The following is a 21,839-nucleotide window of genomic DNA, read 5'->3' as shown; positions in this document are numbered from 1 at the left end:
ATTGTGGCTATAAGGTTAGAGTTCATGGCAAATCACTCACCTCCTGATGCTCCAGGACCTTCCAGCCATCTGTGAGGTAGAGTTCAGAGTGTGACGGAATACTCAACAGTGCCCACAACTCTCAAAAAAACTGGAACATCATCCAGAATAAAACACGCCACTCAACCACCCTAAACACTAATTTCTGTCATTAAGAGCACATAGTGGCTGCAGTGTACTATCTACAAAACCACCAGGTACCCACCCAGGCTACTGACAACAGGCCCTTCCCAATCTGCAATCCCCACCATCGGGGTGGATGAGTGCAGGCTCTCCTGCAAGATGCACAGCATCCAGATTCAGCAATATATTGTTGGTCCTTCATCGTCACTGGGCTTAGATCCTGGTATTTCCTCCTTAACGCCTGTTTTAAAAATGCACCCTCACCAGCTGGAATGCAACAGTTCTTGAAGATAGTCCCCTTCATAAATTCTCAAGGGGAATTGGAGATGGATAAAAATTGCTGATCATGGCTGTAACACCCAAACCCCAAAAATAAAACTTGTCTGTCAAGTCTTGTTTAGCCAGAGTGTTGAGAGAAATTCGAGAACATTAAAAAATGAATCACATGAGACAAAAATGCTGATAAGTGTGAGGTTCTACATTTTGGTAGGAATAATCCAAATAGGACATACATGGTAAATGGTAGGGGATTTAAGAATGTAGTAGAACAGAGTGATCTAGGAATAATGGTGCATAGTTCCCTGAAGGTGGAATCTCATGTGGATAGGGTGGTGAAGAAAGCTTTTGGTATGTTGGCCTTTATAAATCAGAGCATTGAGTATAGGAGTTGGGATGTAATGTTAAAATTGTACAAGGCATTGGTAAGGCCGAATTTGGAGTATTGTGTACGGTTCTGGTCGCCGAAATATAGGAAAGATATCAACAAAATAGAGAGAGTACAGAGATTTACTAGAATGTTACCTGGGTTTCAGCATCTAAGTTCCAGGGAAAGATTAAACAAGTTAGGTCTTTATTCTTTGGAGCATAGAAGGTTGAGGGGGGACTTGATAGTGGTATTTAAAATTATGAGGGGGATAGATAGAGTTGAGGTGGATAGGCTTTTTCCATTGAGAGTAGGGGAGATTCAAACAAGAGGACATGAGATGAGAGTTAGGGGGCAAAAGTTTAAGGGTAACATGAGGGGGAATTTCTTTACTCAGAGAGTGGTAGCTGTGTGGAATGAGCTTCCAGTAGAAGTGGTAGAGGTAGGTTTGATATTGTCATTTAAAGTAAAATTGGATAGGTATATGGACAGGAAAGGAATGGAGGGTTATGGGCGGAGTGCGGGTCAGTGGGACTAGGTGAGAGTAAGCGTTCGGCACGGACTAGAAGGGCCGAGATGGCCTGTTTCCATGCTGTAATTGTTATATGGTTATAAAAATGCTGATATCTGTATGGGAGATCTTCAAAACATAAAGTAAATCTATTATCTAAGTACATATATGTCATTATGCACTACCCTGAGGTTAAATTTCATGCATTCACTGTGCATGCAAAGAAACACAATAGAATCAATGAAAATTTACATACAACAAAGATGACAATCAGTGTGCCAAACATAACACATTTTGCAAATGTAAAAAGAGAAAACCAAGATAATAAATAAATAATAAATATCAAAGGCATGAGTTGTACAGTCCTTGTAAGCGAGTCCATTGATTGTAGAATCAATCCAGTGTTGGGGTGAGTGAAGATAATCCCTCTGGTTAAGGAGCCCGATGGTTGAGGGCTAATAACTATTCCTGTACCTGGAGGTGTGAGACCTGAGGCTCCTGTACTTGCCTCCTGATGGCAGCAGTGGGAAGAGAGCAAGACCTGGATGGTAGGGGTCCTTGATGGTGGATGCTGCTTTCCTGCTACAGTGCTTCTTGTAGATGTGTTCAATGGTGCAGAGGGGCTTATCAACACCTCCACTTACTAACTCGACCACTATATTTTTTCCCATCAGTCACCTTATGGACAGCCTAGTGCTACTATATAGTGTTACGTAACCTCGTAACCAGGTAACTTACCAGCAAAGATAGCGGGATCAGCTGAGTCGGATGCTACTATTTTCAAACATTTTATTCAAAAAGGGGCACAAACGTATGGTTAATACAAAACATTCAGATCATATACATCGTCAAAACTCAATCTAAAACACTGGTGTAATAATAATCAATCAGAAATAAGCTCTATAGTTGTCTAGGGGATAATACTGAGTCCAATTGAAATATAAAGAGTCACTCAGAAGTTTGCAGGCTTTTCCCTTTTGGGAACCGCTGGGGTTTCACGTTGTGGAGAGAGAGAGATGGTTGAGAAAGGACAAACACTTGCCCGTTGTCTTTACAGAGCAAATCCTTGGAATCAGGGGAGCAGGCTTCCCCGTTGTTATTTAAAAGCGGTCTTCCAAGGTTCTAGCCACAGATTCAAAATTTGGAATCTAACGCACGTGGCTTCCTTCAAAATGCCTTCCCGCTCCCACGGGAATCGGTATCGTACTTCCTTGTTGCGTCTTTGGTGCGTCTGAGGGTTGTCCCCCCCCCCCCCCCCCCAGACCCTCCTTTATACTTCTTCACGGGATCGCAGGTGTCAATCAGGTTGCAGGTGATGCGATCTCTCTCTCAACCAGCCCACTTTGCCCGAGGGCTTTTCACGTGGTCTTCATGAGACAATAGTCAATATCGCCTTTATTCTGCTTCTCGGGAGAACGTGGTCTTCCGCACGTCTCCCTCTCTCTCTCCCATTTCCTGTGTCTATTCAGCACGTCTCTCCCCCTCTTGGGTCAGTTGACCCCCCCTTGACTAGGGCTCTTGCGATTCTCACAAAGGAGGGGGCCGAGGTCATAACAATAGACATAGAATTAATCTACTGTATGTATGTAAACCATCTCATGCATTTATATTTGTTGTGTTTTTAATTTTATTGTGTTCTTTATCTTTCATGATCTTTTTGTGCTGCATCAGATCTGGAGTAACAATTATTTCATTCTTCTTACACTTCTGTTCAGGAAATTACATTAAACAATCTTGAAATCTTTACTTGTGAATGACTGGGGTGTGTACACTACTTTTTGTAGCCTTTTCCATTTAAGGGCATTAAGGCCACTCGGTATACTCTTTGATTCGTTTGAACAGTGACCAATCAGAGTTCGGAGGCAAAAGGTAACCATGTCTTCACACAGTCTGAGGAAAGGGCTTTAAAAATCCGTGCTTCATAGCCACCTTTTCAGAGCTTGAACAGCAACCAGAGTTCAGGATTCATTAGCAAGGTCAAATTAAAAAAGGCAGGGGCAAGTGGAGTGGCCTCTGTTGGAGTGAGGCAGTGTTAGAAGAGGAAGACTTGGATTTGGCTCAATAGGCTTAGTCAATAGATAGGTGTGGGCAGCGTTAGTATCTGGTAAGCTGCTTCTTGCTCATTCTTCATCTGTAAGTGTATAGTTAGGGCAGTAAGAATGGCTCCAGGGGCTGTCTTTTGTTCTGTGTGTGAGTTGTAGGTAAATTTAGGAGACCTCCAGCTTCCTGGATAATCACATCGGCACAAGGTGCACTGAACTGCAGCTGCTCGGAATGTTTTGAAGAACTTGAGCTGCAACTTGATGACCTTCATCTTGTAAGGGAAACTGAGGAGTTACAGAGAGGTAATCACCGCAGGTTGCAGCAGGCAGCTGAATGGGTAACTGTCAGGAGAGGGAAGGGAAACAGGCAGTGGGTACAGAGTACCCCTGTGGCTGTTCCCCTCAATAACGTATACCATTATGGACACTGTTTGGGGGGAACCACAATGACCAGGTCTCTGGAGCTGTGGCTCGGAAAGGAAGGGCAGAGGAGCAATGCAGTGATGTTAGGAGATTCCATAGTTAGAAGAGTACATAGGAGAGACTGTGGATGCAACAGAGAGACGAAGATGGTATGTTGCCTCCCAGGTGCCAGGAATGTCTTGGATCGTGTCCATGACATCCTAAAGGGGGAGGGTGAACAGCCAGACATCTTGGTACATATTGGTACCAATGGCATAGGAAAGAAAAAGAAGAGGCCCTAAAGAGAGAATTTAGGGGGCTAGGTAGAAAGCTGAAAAGCAGGACCTGCAGGGTAACCATCTCTGGTTTGCTCCCTGTGCCATGTGCCAATGAGGGCAAGAATAGGATGATTTGGCGGATGAATTCCGAGGAACTGTTGTAGGGGGCAGGTTTCAGATTTATGGATCATTGCGCTCTCTTCTGGGGAAGGACGGGCTGCACCTGAACCCAAGGAGTACCAACAGCCTTGAAGGTAAGTATGCTAGAGCTGTTGGGGAGGGTTTAAGCTAATTTGGCAGGGGTATGAGAACCAGAGTGATAGGGCTGAGGACAGGGATGTTGGTTTACAAGCAGAGGTGGTGTTCTTTCAAGAATGATCATTCAAGAATCAATATATGGTTCTGGAGGACTGGAAAATTGCAAATGTCACTCCATTCTTCAAGAAGGGAGGGAGACAAAAGAAAGGAAATTATAGGCCAATTAGCCTGACGGTGGTTAGGAAGATATTGGAGTCAATTATTAAAAATGTGGTTTCGGGGTACTTGGAGGCACATGATAAAATAGGTATTAGTCAGCATGGTTTCCTTGAGAGAAAATCTTGCCTGACAAATCTGTTGGAATTCTTTGAAGAATTAACAAGCAGGATAGACAAAGGAGAATCAGTGGATGGTGTGTACTTGGATTTTCAGAAGATCACGCACATGAGGTTGCTAAATAAGATAAAAGCCTAGGGTATTACAGGAAAGATTCTGGCATGGATAGAGCAATTGCTGATTGGCAGGAGGAAAAGAATGGGAATAACGGGAGCCTTTCCTGGTTGGCTTCTGGTGACTAGTGGTGTTCCACTGGTGTCTGTGTTGGGACCAGTTCTTTTTACGTTGGATGTCAACAATCTGGATGACAGAATTGATGCTAAGTTTGCAGACGATATGCATCTGTAGAAGTTTGTCAAAGTTTTAAGACCTCTTTTGGGGCAGGTGTGACCTGTACAAGAAGGACGGGTTGCACTTGAATCCCAGGGCGGGGAGGTTTGCTAAGGCTATTGTGGACAGTTTAAACTAGAATTGCTGGGGGTTGGGAACCAAACTTAAGAGACGGAGGAAGAGGTGGTTGGCTCACAAATAGAGAAAACTTAGAGACAGTGTGAGAGGGAGAATAGACAGGTGATAGGGAAGGGACACGCTCATACCGATGGTTTGAGATGTGTCTATTTTAATGCAAGGAGTATTATAAACAAAGCGAATGAGATTAGAACGTGGATCAGTACTTGCAGCCTTGATGTTGTGGCCATTACAGAGACTTGGATGGTGTAGGGGCAGGAATGGCTACTTCAAGTGCCAGGCTTTAGATGTTTCAGAAAGGACAGGGAGGGAGGCAAAAGAAGTGGGGGCATGGCACTGTTGATCAGAGATAGTGTCACAGCTGCAGAAAAGGAGGAGGTCATGGAGGGATTGTCTACTGAGTCTCTGTGGGTAGAAGTTAGGAACGGGAAGGGGTCAATAACTCTACTGGGTGTTATTTATAGACCATCCAATAGTAACAGGGACAACGAGGAGCAGATAGGGAGACAGATTCTGGAAAGGAGTAATATTAACAGGGTTGTCATGGTCAGAGATGTTAGATCTCCCAAATATTGGAATGTCCCTAGAGTGAGGGGTTTAGTTGGGGTGAAGTTTGTTAGGTGTGTTCAGGAAGGTTTCTTGACACAATATGGAGATAAGACTACAAGAGAAGAGGCTGTACTTGATCTGGTATTGGGAAATGAACCTGGTCAGATGTCAGATCTCTCAGTGGGAAAGCATTTTGGAGATAGTGATCACAATTTTATCTCCTTTGCCATACCATTGGAGAGGGATAGGAACAGACAAGTTAGGAAAGCGTTTAATTGGAGTAAGGGGAAATATGAGGCTATCAGGCAGGAAATCGAAAGCATAAATTGGGAACAGATGTTCTCAGGGAAATGTATGGAAGAAATGTGGCAAATGTTCAGGGGAGATTTGTGTGGAGTTCTGCATAGGTACATTCCAATGAGACAGGGAAAGGATGGTAGGGTACAGGAAACATGGTGTACAAAGGCAGTAGTAAATCTAGTCAATAAGAAAAGAAAAGCTTACAAAAGTTTCAAAAAACTAGATCATGATAGAGATCTAGAAGATTATAAGGCTAGCAGGAAGGAGCTTAAGAATTAAATTAGGCGAGCCAGAAGGGGCCATGAGAAGGCCTTGGCAGACAGGATTAAGGAAAACCCCAAGGCATTCTACAGGTATGTGAAGAGCAAGAGGATAAGACGTGAGAGAATAGGACCAATCAAGTGTGACAGTGGAAAAGTGTGTATGGAACCAGAGGAGATAGCAGAGGTACTTAATTAATACTTGCTTCAGTATTCACTACAGAAAACGATCTTGGCAATTGTAGGGATGACTTGCAGTGGATTGAAAAGCTTGAGCATGTAGATATTAAGAAAGAGGATGTGCTAGAGCTTTTCGAAAGCATCAAGTTGGTTAAATCACCAGGACCAGACAAGATGTTTCCCAGGCTACTGTGGGAAGCGAGGGAGGAGATTACTGAGCCTCTGGTGAAGATCTTTGCATCATCAATGGGGACGGGAGAGGTTCCAGAGGATTGGAGGGTTGCAGATGTTGTTCCTTTATTCAAGAAAGGGAGTAGAGATAGCCCAGGAAATTATAGACCAGTAAGTCTTACTTCAGTGGTTGGTAATTTGATGGAGAAGATCCTGAGAGGCAGGATTTATGAACATTTGGAGAGGCAAATGATTAGGAATAGTCAGCATGGCTTTGTCAAAGGCAGATTATGCCTTACGAGCCTGATTGATTTTTTGAGGATGTGACTAAACACATTGATGAAGGAAGAGCAGTAGATGTAGTGTATATGGATTTCAGCAAGGCATTTGATAAGTTACCCAATGCAAGGCTTATTGAGAAAGTAAGGAGGCATGGGATCCAAGGGGACATTGCTTTGTGGATCCAGAACTGGCTTGCCCACAGAAGGCAAAGAGTGGTTGGAGACGGGTCATATTCTGCTTGGAGGTTGGTGAACAGTGGTGTGCCTCAGGGATCTGTTCTGGGATCCCTACTCTTCGTGATTTTTATAAATGACTTGGATGAGGAAGTGGAGGGATGAGTTATTAAATTTGCTGATGACACAAAGGTTGAGGGTGTTGTGGATAGTGTGGAGGGCTGTCAGAGGTTACAGCAGGACATTGATAGGATACAAAACTGGGTTGAGAAGTGGTAGATGGAGTTCAACCCAGATAAATGTGAAGTGGTTCATTTTGGTAGGTCAAATGTGATGGCAGAATATAGTATTAATGGCAAGACTCTTGGCAGCGTGGAGGATCAGAGGGATCTTGGGGTCTGAGTCCATAGGACACTCAAAGCTGTTGCGCAGGTTGACTATGTAGTTAAGAAGGCATACAGTGCATTGGCCTCCATCAATCGTGGGACTGAGCTTATTGTAATGAGGTCATGTTGCAGCTATATAGGAGCCTGGTCAGACCCCACTTGGAGTAATGGTCGCCTCACTACAAGAAGGATGTGGAAATCATGGAAAGGGTGCAGAGGAGATTTACAAGATTGTTGCCTGGATTGGGGAGCCTTATGAGAATAGGTTGAGTGAACTTGGCTTTTTCTCCTTGGAGAGACAGAGGATAAGAGGTGACCTGATGAAAGTATATAAGATGATGGGAGGCATTGATTGTGTGGCTAGTCAGAGGCTTTTCCCAAGGCTGAAATGGCTAGCATGAGAGGGCACAGTTTCAGGGTGCTTGGAAGTATGTACAGAGGAGATGTCAGGGGTAAGTTTTTTTATGCAGAGAGTGGTGAGCATGTGGAATGGGCTGTCGGCAACGGTGGTGGAGGTGGATATGAGAGGGCCTTTTAAGAGACTCCTGGATAGGTACATGGAGCTTAGAAAAATAGAGGGCTATGGGTAACCCTAGGTAATTTCTAAGGTAAGGACATGTTCAGCACAGCTTTGTGGGCCGAAGGGCCTGTTTTCTATGTTCTATGTAGGTTCAAAGTAAGTTTATTATCAAAATATGAATTTCACCATATACAACCCTGAGATTCATTTTCTTGTGGGCATTCACAGTAAATACAAAGAAGCACAGTAGAATCAATGAAACACCTTACACAACATGCCAAATCTTCGCAGACTTCTAAGAAAGTAGAGGTGCTACCATGCCATGCCTTCTTTGTAATGGCACTGACATGCTGGACCCAGGATAGATCCTTTGAAATGATAATACTGAGGAATTTAAAGTTGCTGGCTCTCTCCACCTCTGATCCCTGATGAGGACTGGCTCATAGACCTGCAGTTTCCTCTTCCTGAAGTCAATAATCAGCTCTTTGGTTTTTGCTGACATTGAGTGAGAGGTTGTTGTTGTGGAACCACTCAGCCAGATTTTCAATCTCCCTCCGATATGCTGATTCATCACAAGCTTTGATTCAGCCAGCAACAGTGGTGTCATCAGCAAACTTAACATTGGAGCTGTGCTTAACCTCAGAGTCATTGGTATAAAATGAGTAGAGCAGATGGCTAAGCACACATCAAGAGAGGAAATTGAGGATCCAGTTGCACAAGGAGATATTGAAGCCTAGGTCCTGGAGCTTATTGATTAGTTCTAAGGGGATGATAGTGTGGAATGCAGTGCTGTAGTCAATGAAGAGTATCCTGATATATACATCTTCGCTGTCCTTGTGTTCCACGGTTGAGTGAGGAGCCAATGAAATGGCATCCGCTGTTCACCTGTTTGTGACGGTTGGCAGATTAGAGTGGATCTAAGTTGGTCCATAGACAGGAATTGATATGTTTCATCACCATCCTCTTAAAGCACTTCATCACAGTGGATGTGAGTGCTACTGGCTGATAGTCTTGCCTCTTACTATATACAGTACATACATGTACATTTAAAATAATTTACAGCTATAGTTATTGGAAGGTAATTGTACCATCTAGAGTTAAAAGATCTGTGTTGCACTCTGTTGAAATAAGTGATCTGAATAGGATGTTGCTGTTAGTCTTAACATAGGAAGGCAGAAAACTGATCACTGTCCAACAAGCCTATTCTGGAATGTGAAGTACAGTATGTGGTGTTAGGCAAGAAGCACGCAGAACCTGGTGCTGACAGCAACACAGTGTGGGCTGCCGGGATTGGATAAGCAAAGTCAGCCTACTGGAGAATGCAAAGCAGTTAAGGAGGGGAGAATACCAGATGGAAGAATAAAAGGGATGCATACTGCTGTGTTTTCCTCAAATTCAGATCTTCCCCTTTTCCATGTGATTTTACAGTCATGTCTGCTAATAAACATTTCCATGTCTAAGAATAAAGACGTTTGCTCAATTTAGTGTTTTCAGCAGACAAGGTAATTCACCTGTGAAAACCATTAGTTTCAACAGACAAGACACAGACAGATGCATTGCAGATAATGCAGTTTTAGGTCTTAAATTAAGATGTCATTTGAATCTCATTTTTAGGAAATCCTGTTTCACTATAAATGTTTCTTAGTCTAATGGAATAACGTATAATAAGTGATTTCAATATTTTCAATATACTGTATGTTCCCTTCTTTTAAAGCATCCTCTACTAATTGGTGGAATTTGTTGTATATATAATGTGGCAACTCTCCTCGTTAGCCACCAGGTGGCGCAAATGAGCAACACACGAGCTCTAAAGCAACACACACAAAATGCTAGAGGAACTCAACAGTCTAGCCAGCATCTATAGGAAAGAATAAAGAGTTGACAATTCAGGTTGAGACCCTTCATCAGGACTGGGGGGAAAAGAGAGTAGAGTAAGAAGGTGGGGGGAGGGGAGAAGAAATACAAGGTGGTAGGTGATAGGTGAAACCGGGAGAGGGGTAAGTGTGAAATAAAGAGCTGGGAAGTTGATTGGTGAAAGAGATAAGGGCTGGAGAAGGGGAAACTGATAGGAGAGGGTACAGGACCATTGAAGAAAGGGACAGAAGGAAGTGATGGCAGGTAAAAGGGAAGGTGAGAGGAGGTAACAAGAATGGGGAATGGTGAAAAGTGGGGGGGGGCATTATTGTAAGTTCGAGAAATTGACATTCATGCCATCGGTTTTGAGGCTACCCAGAAAGAATATAAGGTGTTGCTCCTCCAACCTCAGTGTGGCCTCATCACCACAGTAGAGGAGCCATGGACTGACATGTTGGAATGGGAGTGGGAAGTGAAATGGGTGACTACCAGGAGATCATGTTTTTTCTGCTAGGTGAAGCAGATCCTGATCTATACCAGAGGCTACACCAGGAGCACTAGATACAGTATATGACCCCAACAGACTCGCAGGTGAAGTTTTCTCTCACCTGGACGGACTGTTTGGGGCCCTGAATGGTAGTGGGGGAGGAGATATAGGGGTAGGTGTAGCAGTTGCTTCGCTTGCAAGTTTAAGTATGAGGAGGGAGATCAGTGGGGAGGGATGAATGGACAAGGAAGTCACATTGGGAGTGATCCATGTGGAAAGCAGAAAGTGGGGGCGGGTGAGGGAAAGATGGTGGGACCCTACTGGAGATGACGGAAGTTACAGAGAATTATGTGCTAGGCACAGAGGCTAGTGGGGTGTTAGGTGAGGACGAGGAATCCTATCCCTGGTGTGGCAGTGGGAGTATGGGGTGAGGACAGACGTGCGCTTAATGGAAGAGATGTGGGTGAGGGCAGCCCCTTTCTTTGAGGACATCTCAGCAGTTCTGAAATGAAAAGACTCAGCCTGAGAGAAGATAAATCTGAGACAGAGGAACTGACTCATGTTCAAACTCAAGAGTTCTGCTTCTCCAAAGAAATGATTTACCCCTTCCCAACAGTTTATTAATGATTTAATTATGGGGGAGGTGATGGAATTGTGGGGAGAATAAAAATGGGACTTATTGTAAATGGATGCTTGAACGTCATTGATGATGGATTTTCTAACCCAATGATATCTTCAGGTTTGAAGTGAGGTTGGGAGTGTGATCAGTAAGGAAGATGCCCAAAGGCTTCAGTGGGTTACAGAGACATACAGAAAAAGGCCTTTCGGCAAATCTTACTCATGCTATCGTTGTACATAGAACATTGAACAATACAGCACAGTACAGGCCCTTAGGCCCACAATGTTGTGCCAACCCTTAAACCCTGCCTCCCATATAACCCCCCACCTTAAATTCCTCCATATACCCAACTATATTAATCCTATTTTTCAGCACTTGCTAGCGAGCATAGATTTAAGCTGAGAGAAGGAAAGTTTAAAAAGAGATTTGTGAAGCAAGTTTTTTTTTACACAGAGGTTGGTAAGTGACTGGAATCTGCAGCCAGTGGAGGTGGTAGAAGCAGATATGATAGCGACATTTAAGAGGCATTTAGAGAACAGATGACCAGCTAGGGAACAGAGGGATATGGACCATGTTCAGGCTAATGGAATTAATTTAATTTGGTATTATTCCACATTTTATAAATGTGTATGCCCTGGCTGATGAAGGTCAGCATCTCATAGGGCTACACGAGGAAATCTGCAGATGCTGGAAGTTCAAGCAACACACAGAAAATGCTGGTGGAACACAGCAGGCCAGGCAGCATCTACAGGGAGAAGCACTGTTGACGTTTCGGGCCAAGACCCTTCGTCAAGACATCTCATAGGGCTACATCAGCATCCTCTCTCTCTGTCTCCAGCTTCCAGGATCTTTGAACTTGTATTCCAAGATCCCACTTTTCAATATTCCACAACATCCTACTATACATTGTGTATCTTCTAGCCTTATTGTTCCTTCACTTTACACTTACCAGGATTGAATTACATTTTCCATTGTTTTGCTCAGTTTACCAGCCTATCACTTTCATCCTTCAGCCTAAGAATATCTCCTCACTGTCAACAACACTTACTAATAAAACCCCTAGCATTCATATCTAATTATTAATGCAGGAGGGTCTGAGTGCTGACTTCCGTGGTACACCGCATTTTACAGGCTTCCAAACATGAAAACAAGCGCCACCATCAAGTCCCGTTGCCCATTACCAAGATGTTTTGGATCCAGTTTGCCAATTTGATCCCATGGGCTCTAATGTACGGGCCAGTTTACCACATATAATACTGTCATAGGTCTTTCAAAGTGTTGTAGACCATATCATCAGCACTACCTAACTTCGTTATCGCTTTGAAAAATTCAACTAAGGAAAACAGGATCTCCCCCTAACAAATCCATGCTACTACCTTTGATCAATCCACACCTTTCCAAGTTTAGATTAATCCTGTCCCTCAGAACGCTGTCAAATAATATCCCTTGGAATAATGACAGACTCTCTGACCTTTAAGTAGCTTGCTTGTTCCTGCTCTGCGCAAATAAAGGGATTACATTCGCTCTCTTCCAATTACCTGGCACCTCACTGATGGCCAGTGAAGATTAAATAATCCCTGTCAAACCATTAGACTGTAAGACAAAGGAGCAGAAATAGGCCACTCAGCCCATCAAGTCTGTTTCGCCACTCCACCATGGCTCATTTATTATTCCTCTCAATCCCATCCTCCTGCCTTCTACCTGTAACCTTTGACTCCCTTACTAATCAAGAACCTATCAATGTCTGCTTTAAATATATTTAATGACAGCCTTCACAGCCTCATGTGGCAATGAATTCCGAGATCCACATGCTCTGGATAAAGAAATTCCTCATCTCTGTTCTAAAGGGATGTCCTTCTATTCTGAGGCTGTGCCTTCTGATCTTAGACTTCCCCCACTACAGGAAACATCCTTTCCACATCCGCTATCTAGGCCTTTCAATATTCGTTAGGTTTTAATGAAACCCCCCCACCCCCACCCCTGCACCATTCAATTTTTCTAAACTGCTGCAAGAACAGGCCCATACATTAACCCTTTCATTTCTGGGATCATTCTCGTGAACCTCCACTGAACCTTCTGTAATGTCAACACATCCTTTCTGAGATAAGGAGCCCAAAACTGCTCACAGTCTGACCATTAATGCCTTGACTTTACACCCTTGCTTTTATATTCTAGTCCTCCTGAAATGAATGCTAACATTGCATTTCCCTTCCTTACTACCAACTCAACCTGCACATTAACCTTTGGGAAATCCTGCACTAGGACTCGCAAGTCCCTTTGCACCTTTGATTTCTGAATACACTCTCCAGTTAGAAAATTGTCGATGTCATTATACCACTTACAACAGTTTCAAGTTCCTCAGTGTCAACATCTATGAAGACCTACCCTAGGCCCAACATATTGACTTGTGAATTGACAATAGACCGGACTGGTCAAACAACACTGAGGCTGTCTACAAGAAGGGTCAGAGCCGTCTCTACTTCCTGAGGAGACTGAGGTCCTTTAACATCTGCCAGATGATGCTGAGGATGTTCTACGAGTCTGTGGTGGCCAGTGCTATCATGTTTGCTGTTGTGTGCTGGGGCAGCAGGCTGAGGGTAGCAGACACAAACAGAATCAACAAACTCATTCGTAAGGCCAGTGATGTTAATAGACAATAGACAATAGGTGCAGAAGTAGACCATTCGGCCCTTCGAGCCTGCACCGCCATTCTGAGATCATGGCTGATCGTCTACTATCAATACCCGATTCCTGCCTTGTCCCCATATCCCTTGAATCCCCTATCCATAAGATACCTATCTAGCTCCTTCTTGAAAGCATCCAGAGAATTGGCCTCCACTGCCTTCCGAAGCAGTGCATTCCAGACCCCCACAACTCTCCGGGAGAAGAAGTTTTTCCTTAACTCTGTCCTAAATGACCTACCCCTTATTCTCAAACCATGCCCTCTGGTACTGGACTCTCCCAGCATCTGGAACATATTTCCTGCCTCTATCTTGTCCAATCCCTCAATAATCTTATAAATTGTAATCAGATCCCCTCTCAATCTCCTTAATTCCAGCGTGTACAAGCCCAGTCTCTCTAACCTCTCTGCGTAAGACAGTCCAGACATCCCAGGAATTAACCTCGTGAATCTACGCTGCACTTCCTCTATAGCCAGGATGTCCTTCCTTAACCCTGGAGACCAAAACTGTACACAATACTCCAGGTGTGGTCTCACCAGGGCCCTGTACAAATGCAAAAGGATTTCCTTGCTCTTGTACTCAATTCCCTTTGTAATAAAGGCCGACATTCTATTAGCCTTCTTCACTGCCTGCTGCACTTGCTCATTCACCTTCAGTGACTGATGAACAAGGACTCCTAGATCTCTTTGTATTTCTCCCTTACCTAACTCTACACCGTTCAAATAATAATCTGCCTTCCTGTTCTTACTCCCAAAGTGGGTAACCTCACACTTATTCACATTAAACGTCATCTGCCAAGTATCTGCCCACTCACTCAGCCTATCCAAGTCACCCTGAATTCTCCTAACATCCTCATCACATGTCACACTGCCACCCAGCTTAGTATCATCAGCAAACTTGCTGATGTTATTCTCAATGCCTTCATCTAAATTATTGATGTAAATCGTAAACAGCTGTGGTCCCAATACCGAGCCCTGTGGCACCCCACTAGTCACCACCTGCCATTCTGAGAAACACCCAGTCACCGTTACCCTTTGCTTTCTATCTGCCAACCGGTTTTCTATCCATGTCAATATCTTCCCCCCAATGCCATGAGCTCTGATTTTACCCACCAATCTCCTATGTGGGATCTTATCAAATGCCTTCTGAAAATCGAGGTACACTACATCCATTGGATCTCCCTTGTCTAACTTCCTGGTTACATCCTCAAAAAACTCCAATAGATTAGTCAAGCATGATTTGCCCTTCGTAAATCCATGCTGGCTCGGCCCAATCCTATCACTGCTATCTAGATATGCCACTATTTCATCTTTAATAATGGACTCTAGCATCTTCCCCACTACTGATGTTAGGCTGACAGGATGATAGTTCTCTGTTTTCTCCCTCCCTCCTTTCTTAAAAAGTGGGATAACATTAGCCATTCTCCAATCCTCAGGAACTGATCCTGAATCTAAGGAACATTGGAAAATGATTACCAATGCATCCGCAATTTCCGAGGCCACCTCCTTTAGTACCCTAGGATGCAGACCATCTGGACCTGGGGATTTGCCAGCCTTCAGTCCCATCAGTCTACTCATCACCATTTCCTTCGTAATGTCAATCTGTTTCAATTCCTCTGTTACCCTATGTCCTTGGCCCATCCATACATCTGGGAGATTGCTTGTGTCTTTCCTAGTGAAGACAGATCTAAAGTACTTATTAAATTCCTCTGCCATTTCTGTTTCCCATAACAATTTCACCCAATTCATTCTTCAAGGGCCCAACATTATTCTTAACTATCTTCTTTCTCTTCACATACCTAAAAAAGCTTTTGCTACCCTCCTTTATATTCCTGGCTAGCTTGCATTCGTACCTCATTTTTTCTCCCAGTATTGCCTTTTTGGTTAAGTTCTGACTTCCTTAAAAATTTCCCAATCATCTGTCCTCCCACTCACCTTAGCTCTGTCATATTTCCTTTTTTTTTTAATGCTATGCAATCTCTGACTTCCTTTGTCAACCACTGTGGCCCCTTTCCCCCCTTTGAATCCTTCCTTCTCCGGGGGATGAACTGATTTTGCACCTTGTGCATTATTCCCAAGAATACCTGCTATTGCTGTTCCACTGTCTTTTCTGCTAGGATATCCGTCCAGTTAACTTTGGCCAGCTCCTCCCTCATGGCTCCATAGTTTCCCCTGTTCAACTGCAATACTGACACCTCCGATCTGCCCTTATCCTTCTCAAATTGCAGATAAAAACTTATCATATTATGGTCAATACCTTGTGGGGGTAGAACTGGACTCTCTGACGGTGGTGTCTGGAAAGAGGATACCGTCCAAGTTGCATGCCATCTTGGACAATGTCTCCCATCCACTCCATAATGTACTGGTTAGGCACAGGAGTACATTCAGCCAGAGACTCATTCCACCGAGATGCAACAGAGCATCATAGGAAGTCATTCCTGCCTGTGGCCATCAAACTTTACAACTCCTCCCTCAGAGTGTCAGACACCCTGAGCCAATAGGCTGGTCCTGGACTTATTTCCACTTGGAATAATTCACTTATTATTATTTAATTATTTATGGTTTTATATTGCTATATTTCTACACTATTCTTGGTTGGCACGACTGTAACCAAACCCAATTTCCCTTGGGATCAATAAAGTATGTCTGCCTGTCTGTCTGTGTTGATGTAATTATGAATAGGACGTGTCAGCAGATATATTTCATTCGGAGTTTGAGGAGATCTGGTATGTCTAGCAAATTTCTACAGATGCACTGGGCAGATCATTCTGACTAGTTGCTTCACTGTCTGGTATGGAGGAGCCACTGTTCAGAATTGGGAAAAGCTGCAGAGGGTTGTGAACTTAGTCAACTCTATCATGGGCACTAGCCTCCTCACCATCAAAGACAACTTCAAGAGACGATGCCTCAAAAAGGCAGCATCCATCATGAAAGACCCTCACCACCTAGGCGTGCTCTCTTCTCATTAGAGTCCTCAGAAAGGAGGTACAAGAGCCTGAACAAACACTCTCAGCATTTAGGAACAGCTTCTTCCCCTCTGTCATCAGATTACTGAATGGACTGTTGGCCAGAAAGAACTAAAATTTGCAGAACAGTGGATGGCAATGAGGCAAGTGCAACGGAAGCAGAGAAAGCAAATGTCTTTGTTCTTACCATGTGGTTACAGGAATGGAGGACGCCATTTTGTGAATTATTTGGTGAACTGGTTCTTGCTCGGGTATAGCTAAATCAGAGCGATTAAACGTGGACACAATGAACTTATGATTTGCTAAAACTGAGGCCATTTCCAGATAAGAAGCAGTTTATTATGTAAAATGGCAGGCTTGCAGGAAAAAACAGTTTGTGATCTGAAGTAGCTTGAGCCCAGAGTTTGGCTGACCTGCAAAGAACAAAGGAACTTACCAGAGGCACAAGTTTGGGGGTAAGAGCCCTAAAATAACGCTGCTTGTAGCGTTGGGGCAAAACAAATGAGAACCTGACACAGATCAGTCTGATGAGCTTGAGCCAATGAAATTGAAAGATAAATTGATCTGAAAAGGAAAAGGATTTTGGGAGTACAGACAGCGACAACTATCACAGAAGGGATGACCCCACATTGGAAACATGGAAATTTCATCGGGATCAACAGGAATGCCTGGTCAGTGTAGGCTCCTTTTCCCAGGTAGTACCTTTTCCATTCTTTGACTGCTCATGGAGGGTCAGGGAACCTTAGTGAGAGTGCACACTAATATTTAGTTTTGTTAATTCATGTGCTTGTTAATAGAGTCAATAAAAGTATTTATCAGTAAATGCAGCTTCTCTCTGTGCCTAACAATATTGTTGAGGGTTACTATCTGTAACAGGGCAATTAACCCATGAACAGTACCTCACTATTGCATTATATAATACGCTAAGTGGCCACTTTATTTGGTACCTAATAAAGTGGCCACTGGGTATATGTTCATGGTCTTCAAGCCCATCCACTTCAAGTTTTGATGTGTTGTGTGTTCAGAGATATTCTTCTGCACGCCACTGTTAGTGATGTGTAGTTAGCTGAGTTACTGTCACAAGCTTGAATTAATCTGGCCATTCACCTCTGACCTCTCAAACTAACAAGGCATTTCACCCACAGAACTGCTGACAACTGGATGTTTATTTTTGTTTTTTTGCACCATCCTCTGTAAACTCTAGAGACCGCTGTGTGTGAAAACCTCAGGAGATCAGCAGTTTCTGAGATACCCAAACCAACAATCAGTCCACGGTCAAAGTCACTTAGGTCATAATTCTTCCCCATTCTGATGTTTGGTTTGAACAATAACTGAATCTCTTGACCATGTCTGAATGTTTTAATGAACTGTGTTGCTGCCATGATTGGCTGATTAGATATTTGCATTAACGAGGTGTACAGGCACACCTGATAAAGTGGCCACTGAGTATTTTTTATTATAATTTATAGTTCATTTCATGTATTTCAATATACTGCTGCCGCAGAACAACAAATTTCATGATATACGTTAGTGATAATAAACCTGATTCTGGATTCATCCCCCCGCTGTATTCCATCTCCCACTTATTGCCCATTCTCCTAATCTGTCTCCAGTCCTTCTCCACATCCTGTGCTTCCTTAACACTACCTGCCCCTTCACCTATCTTTGTATCAACTGCAAACTTGGCCACAAAGCCATCAGTTTCATCATCCAGATAGTTAACATTTAACAGGAAAAGTAGCGGACCCAACAGCAACCCCTGCAAAACACCACTAGTCACCGGCAGCCAACCAGAAAGGACCCATTTTATTCCCACTCTTTGCCTTATGTTAGACAGCCAATCCTCTGTCCATACTAATATCTTTCCTTTAATACCATGGGATCTTGTTTTGCATCCTCATGTGCAGCACCTGATCAAAGGCCTTCTGAAAATCCAGGTTAACAATATCCTGTCATTTCCTCAAAGAATTCTAACAAATTTATCAAGCAAGATATGCCCTTAAGGAAACCATGCTGATTTTGGCCTATTTTATCACATCCTTCCAAGTACCCCAAAACCTAATCCTTAATAATGGACTCTAACGTCCCAACCACTGGTCAAGCTACCTAGCCTATAATTTCCTGCCTCTGCCTTAGAGTGGAGTGACATTTGCTCAATAATGTGGCTGAATAGAGAGAACTGTTTAAATCTTTGAAGAGGACTCGTTAGACTCTGGTTGTTATTTTCCATGTCCTGGCTAACAAAGGTAAATAGTTCATATCCTTTTACTTCTACTTGTTCCGTAATTCCCAGGGGCCTGTCACTCATTATGTTTTCTCGTGGCACTATTAGTCCTTCCAAAATGCATCACCTCACATTTATCACAATTAAATTCCATCTGCCAATTCTCTGCCCATTTCACCAACACATCAATATCATTCTGTAGCCGAAGTCTTTTTAATACCACCCATCTTCATGACATCTCCAACCTTACTAATCCTATCACCTACATTTGCACTGAGGTCATTAATATCTATTACAAACAGTAAATACTGTTGGCCTGAGGCTTCTAATCACAGAAACAGTCCTTCAGCCTGACTCTCTGCCTCCTTTTACCAAGCCAGTTGGAAGGACATGAAGAATAGCAAGATCGATGTCCTGCTGAAGCGTCTCAGCCTGAAACGTCAACTGTACTCTTTTCCATTGATGCCGCCTGGCCTGCTGAGCTCCCCCAGTATTTTGTGTGTTGCTTCGATGTGAAGCCTAATATGCTAAAGCAGTTTGAGATAAAGGAGGAGGTAGTGTGGATCTCTGAAAGAGCATTAAGGTGGATAATTCCCCTGGGTCTGATGGGGTATACCTCAGGTTATTGAGAGAAGCAAGAGATGGATTTTCTGCAGTTTGGGATCCAGGTTGGGGGAGTGCCTGGCAGGGGAGTAAAGAGAGACAGACTGATGGAAGTTGGGAGGTGACAGGTAGGAGTGATGAAGGATTGATGAAGATGGAATCAGTTTCTAAGGTTGGGATCCAGGTTGGAGGAAGAGGGTGGCAGGGGTAATAGACAGGTGGTAAAGGGAGAGTCAGAATAATGGAATTTGGGAGGTGAAAGGAGGAAATAACAAAGTATTGATGAAGATGGAATCAGTTTCTGAGGTCTGGGTCCAGATGGGGGTTGAATAGGCAGGGGAGTAAACAGAGAGTCAGATTCATGGAAGTGGGAGGTGATAGATAGAAGCAACAAAGGACTGACGAAGATGGAATCAGTTAGGACAGTGGGCTATGGGTAGATCGACAGGATGGGGAGAGGAAAGATGGGGTTGATGGGATAAGGGAAAAAAGGGGGGATAAAAGGGAGTCAGTTTAGTGACTACCAGGGCCAGTTATGAGGTCCTGTTCCTTTAATCTACATTTAGGTTGTGGACAGACTTTTGTCAGTGTGGGAAGTAGAAGTAATTAGCTGGCCACCAGAAGATCCTGGCTGTTACAGTGGATGAAATTAATTGATGAAACGACCCCCCGATATACCTCGGGTCTCACCAATGTAGAGGAAGCTGGAGCGGGAGCACCAGATGCAATAAATGACACTGATGGATTCACATGTGAAGGACTTGGCGGTGAGTGAGAAGGAATAGGGATAGGTGTGACATCAGAGAGAGCGCCATCCCCCCAGAAAGCGGAGAAGGGAGGGAAGGGTGTGCCTGCTGTGTGATCGCATTGGATATGGTGGAAGTTGCAGAGTATGATATATTGGGTGTGCACACTCTCCTTGGTCAGGAAGGTGTCAGGCTCTCCACTTCTTTCTGGATAAGAGTTCTCCTCCGCCACCCACCCTCTGTCTGGAAGAACTGTTACTCACCCTTAAGAATTTATTTCTGTTCCTCCCACTTTCTCCAGACCAAATATGTCGCAGCAGGCACTCACATGGGCCCCAGCTTTGCATGACTCAGGCTTTCAATCACAAGAGCAACCTTCCATAATCACTTGATGTCTTCTTTTCAAACTATCCTTATCCTTTTCCCATATATATATATATATTTAAATTGTGGTAATAGAGAGCCAAAATAGTGAGATAGTGTTCATGGGTTGGTTCATTGTCTGTTCAGAAATTTAATGGTAGAGGGAAAGAACTGTTCCTAAAACATGAGGTGTCTTCAGACTCCTCTGCTTCCTCTGAGAGTAGTAATATGAAGAGAGCATGTCCTTAATAATGAATGCTGCCTTTTTAAGATGTTCACAATGCTGGTGAGACCAATGGCCATGATGGAGCTGGCTGAATTTGCAACTCTCTGCAGCTTTTTCCAATCCTGTGTAAAAAAAAACCTAAAACAAGAAAGCTGAAATCTCTACTACAGAAACTCTATACACTATGAGTTGTCTACATATCTATTCCTCTATTTCTTGCTATTGGGAGGTGTGTTGTATAAGCTCAAAGTGATAGACTTTTAAAAAAAAACATTTATAAGCTCTCTGCATATAGCTTCATATGAAGACCTTCTTCCTCATTGCTGCCTTAATGGTCTCCTTGATCAATAATGCAGTATCCCTCCTCTTTTACATCCCTGTCCAACATGTCTGAAATTCTTTGAATGGGTGCTGCCAGTCCTGCCCTTCTTGCGACCATGTCTCAGTGATTGTGGCAATATGGTACTCCCATTTGAAGAGCCTTTTAAGACCTCCCTCATTACTGTCTTGATGATTTTATTTTGCAAGGAAGAGATCTAATATTGAGAATGAATCCATTCAAAATGAGATGCAATGAAAGGATATTTACTCATTCATTGGTTTGTACTCGTCGGAATTTAGAAGGATGGGGATTTGGGGGGGGGGGGGGGGTGGTGGTCTCATTGAAACCTTTCGAATGTTGAAAGGCCTAGACAGAGTAGATGTGGAAAGGGTATTTCCCATGATCAGGGACTCTAGGACAAGAGTGCACAGCCTCAGGATAGAGGGGCTTCCATTTATAACAGAGATATGGAGAAATATCTTTAGCCAGTGGGTGGTGAATTTGCATAATTTATTGCCACAGGCAGCTGTGGAGGCCAGGTCGTTGGGTGTATTTAAAGCAGAGCTTGACAGGTTCTTGATTGGACATGTCATCAAAGATTACTGGGAGAAGGCTAGGGTGTGGGGCAGAGGAGGATAAAAAGGATTGGCCAGGATTAAATGAGAGATAAACTTGATGGGCCAAATGGCCTAATTCTACTCCCATGTCTTATACTCTAATATGAATACGTGCAGTAAACATACGACAGCTTCAAGTAAACAGACACATTGAACAGCGACTTCCCAGATTTCCAGTGACACCGGAATTGTTCAACAATTGTATTGCTTT

At 43.5% G+C, this 21,839-nt stretch overlaps 1 protein-coding gene across 1 annotated transcript in view; it reads right to left on the bottom strand.

Annotated features, from left to right (window-relative positions):
• Positions 1 to 21,839, bottom strand: part of LOC140730971 (tubulin beta chain-like) — a 63,277-nt gene that overhangs the window by 35,105 nt on the left and 6,333 nt on the right. The gene's annotated exons all lie outside the window — the stretch shown is intronic.

Source organism: Hemitrygon akajei, chromosome 7 (assembly GCF_048418815.1).
Source record: "Hemitrygon akajei chromosome 7, sHemAka1.3, whole genome shotgun sequence".
NCBI classification, from domain to species: Eukaryota; Metazoa; Chordata; class Chondrichthyes; order Myliobatiformes; family Dasyatidae; genus Hemitrygon; species Hemitrygon akajei.
Note: the sequence above shows the minus strand (reverse complement) of the source record. Positions and strands in the feature narration are given on the sequence as shown.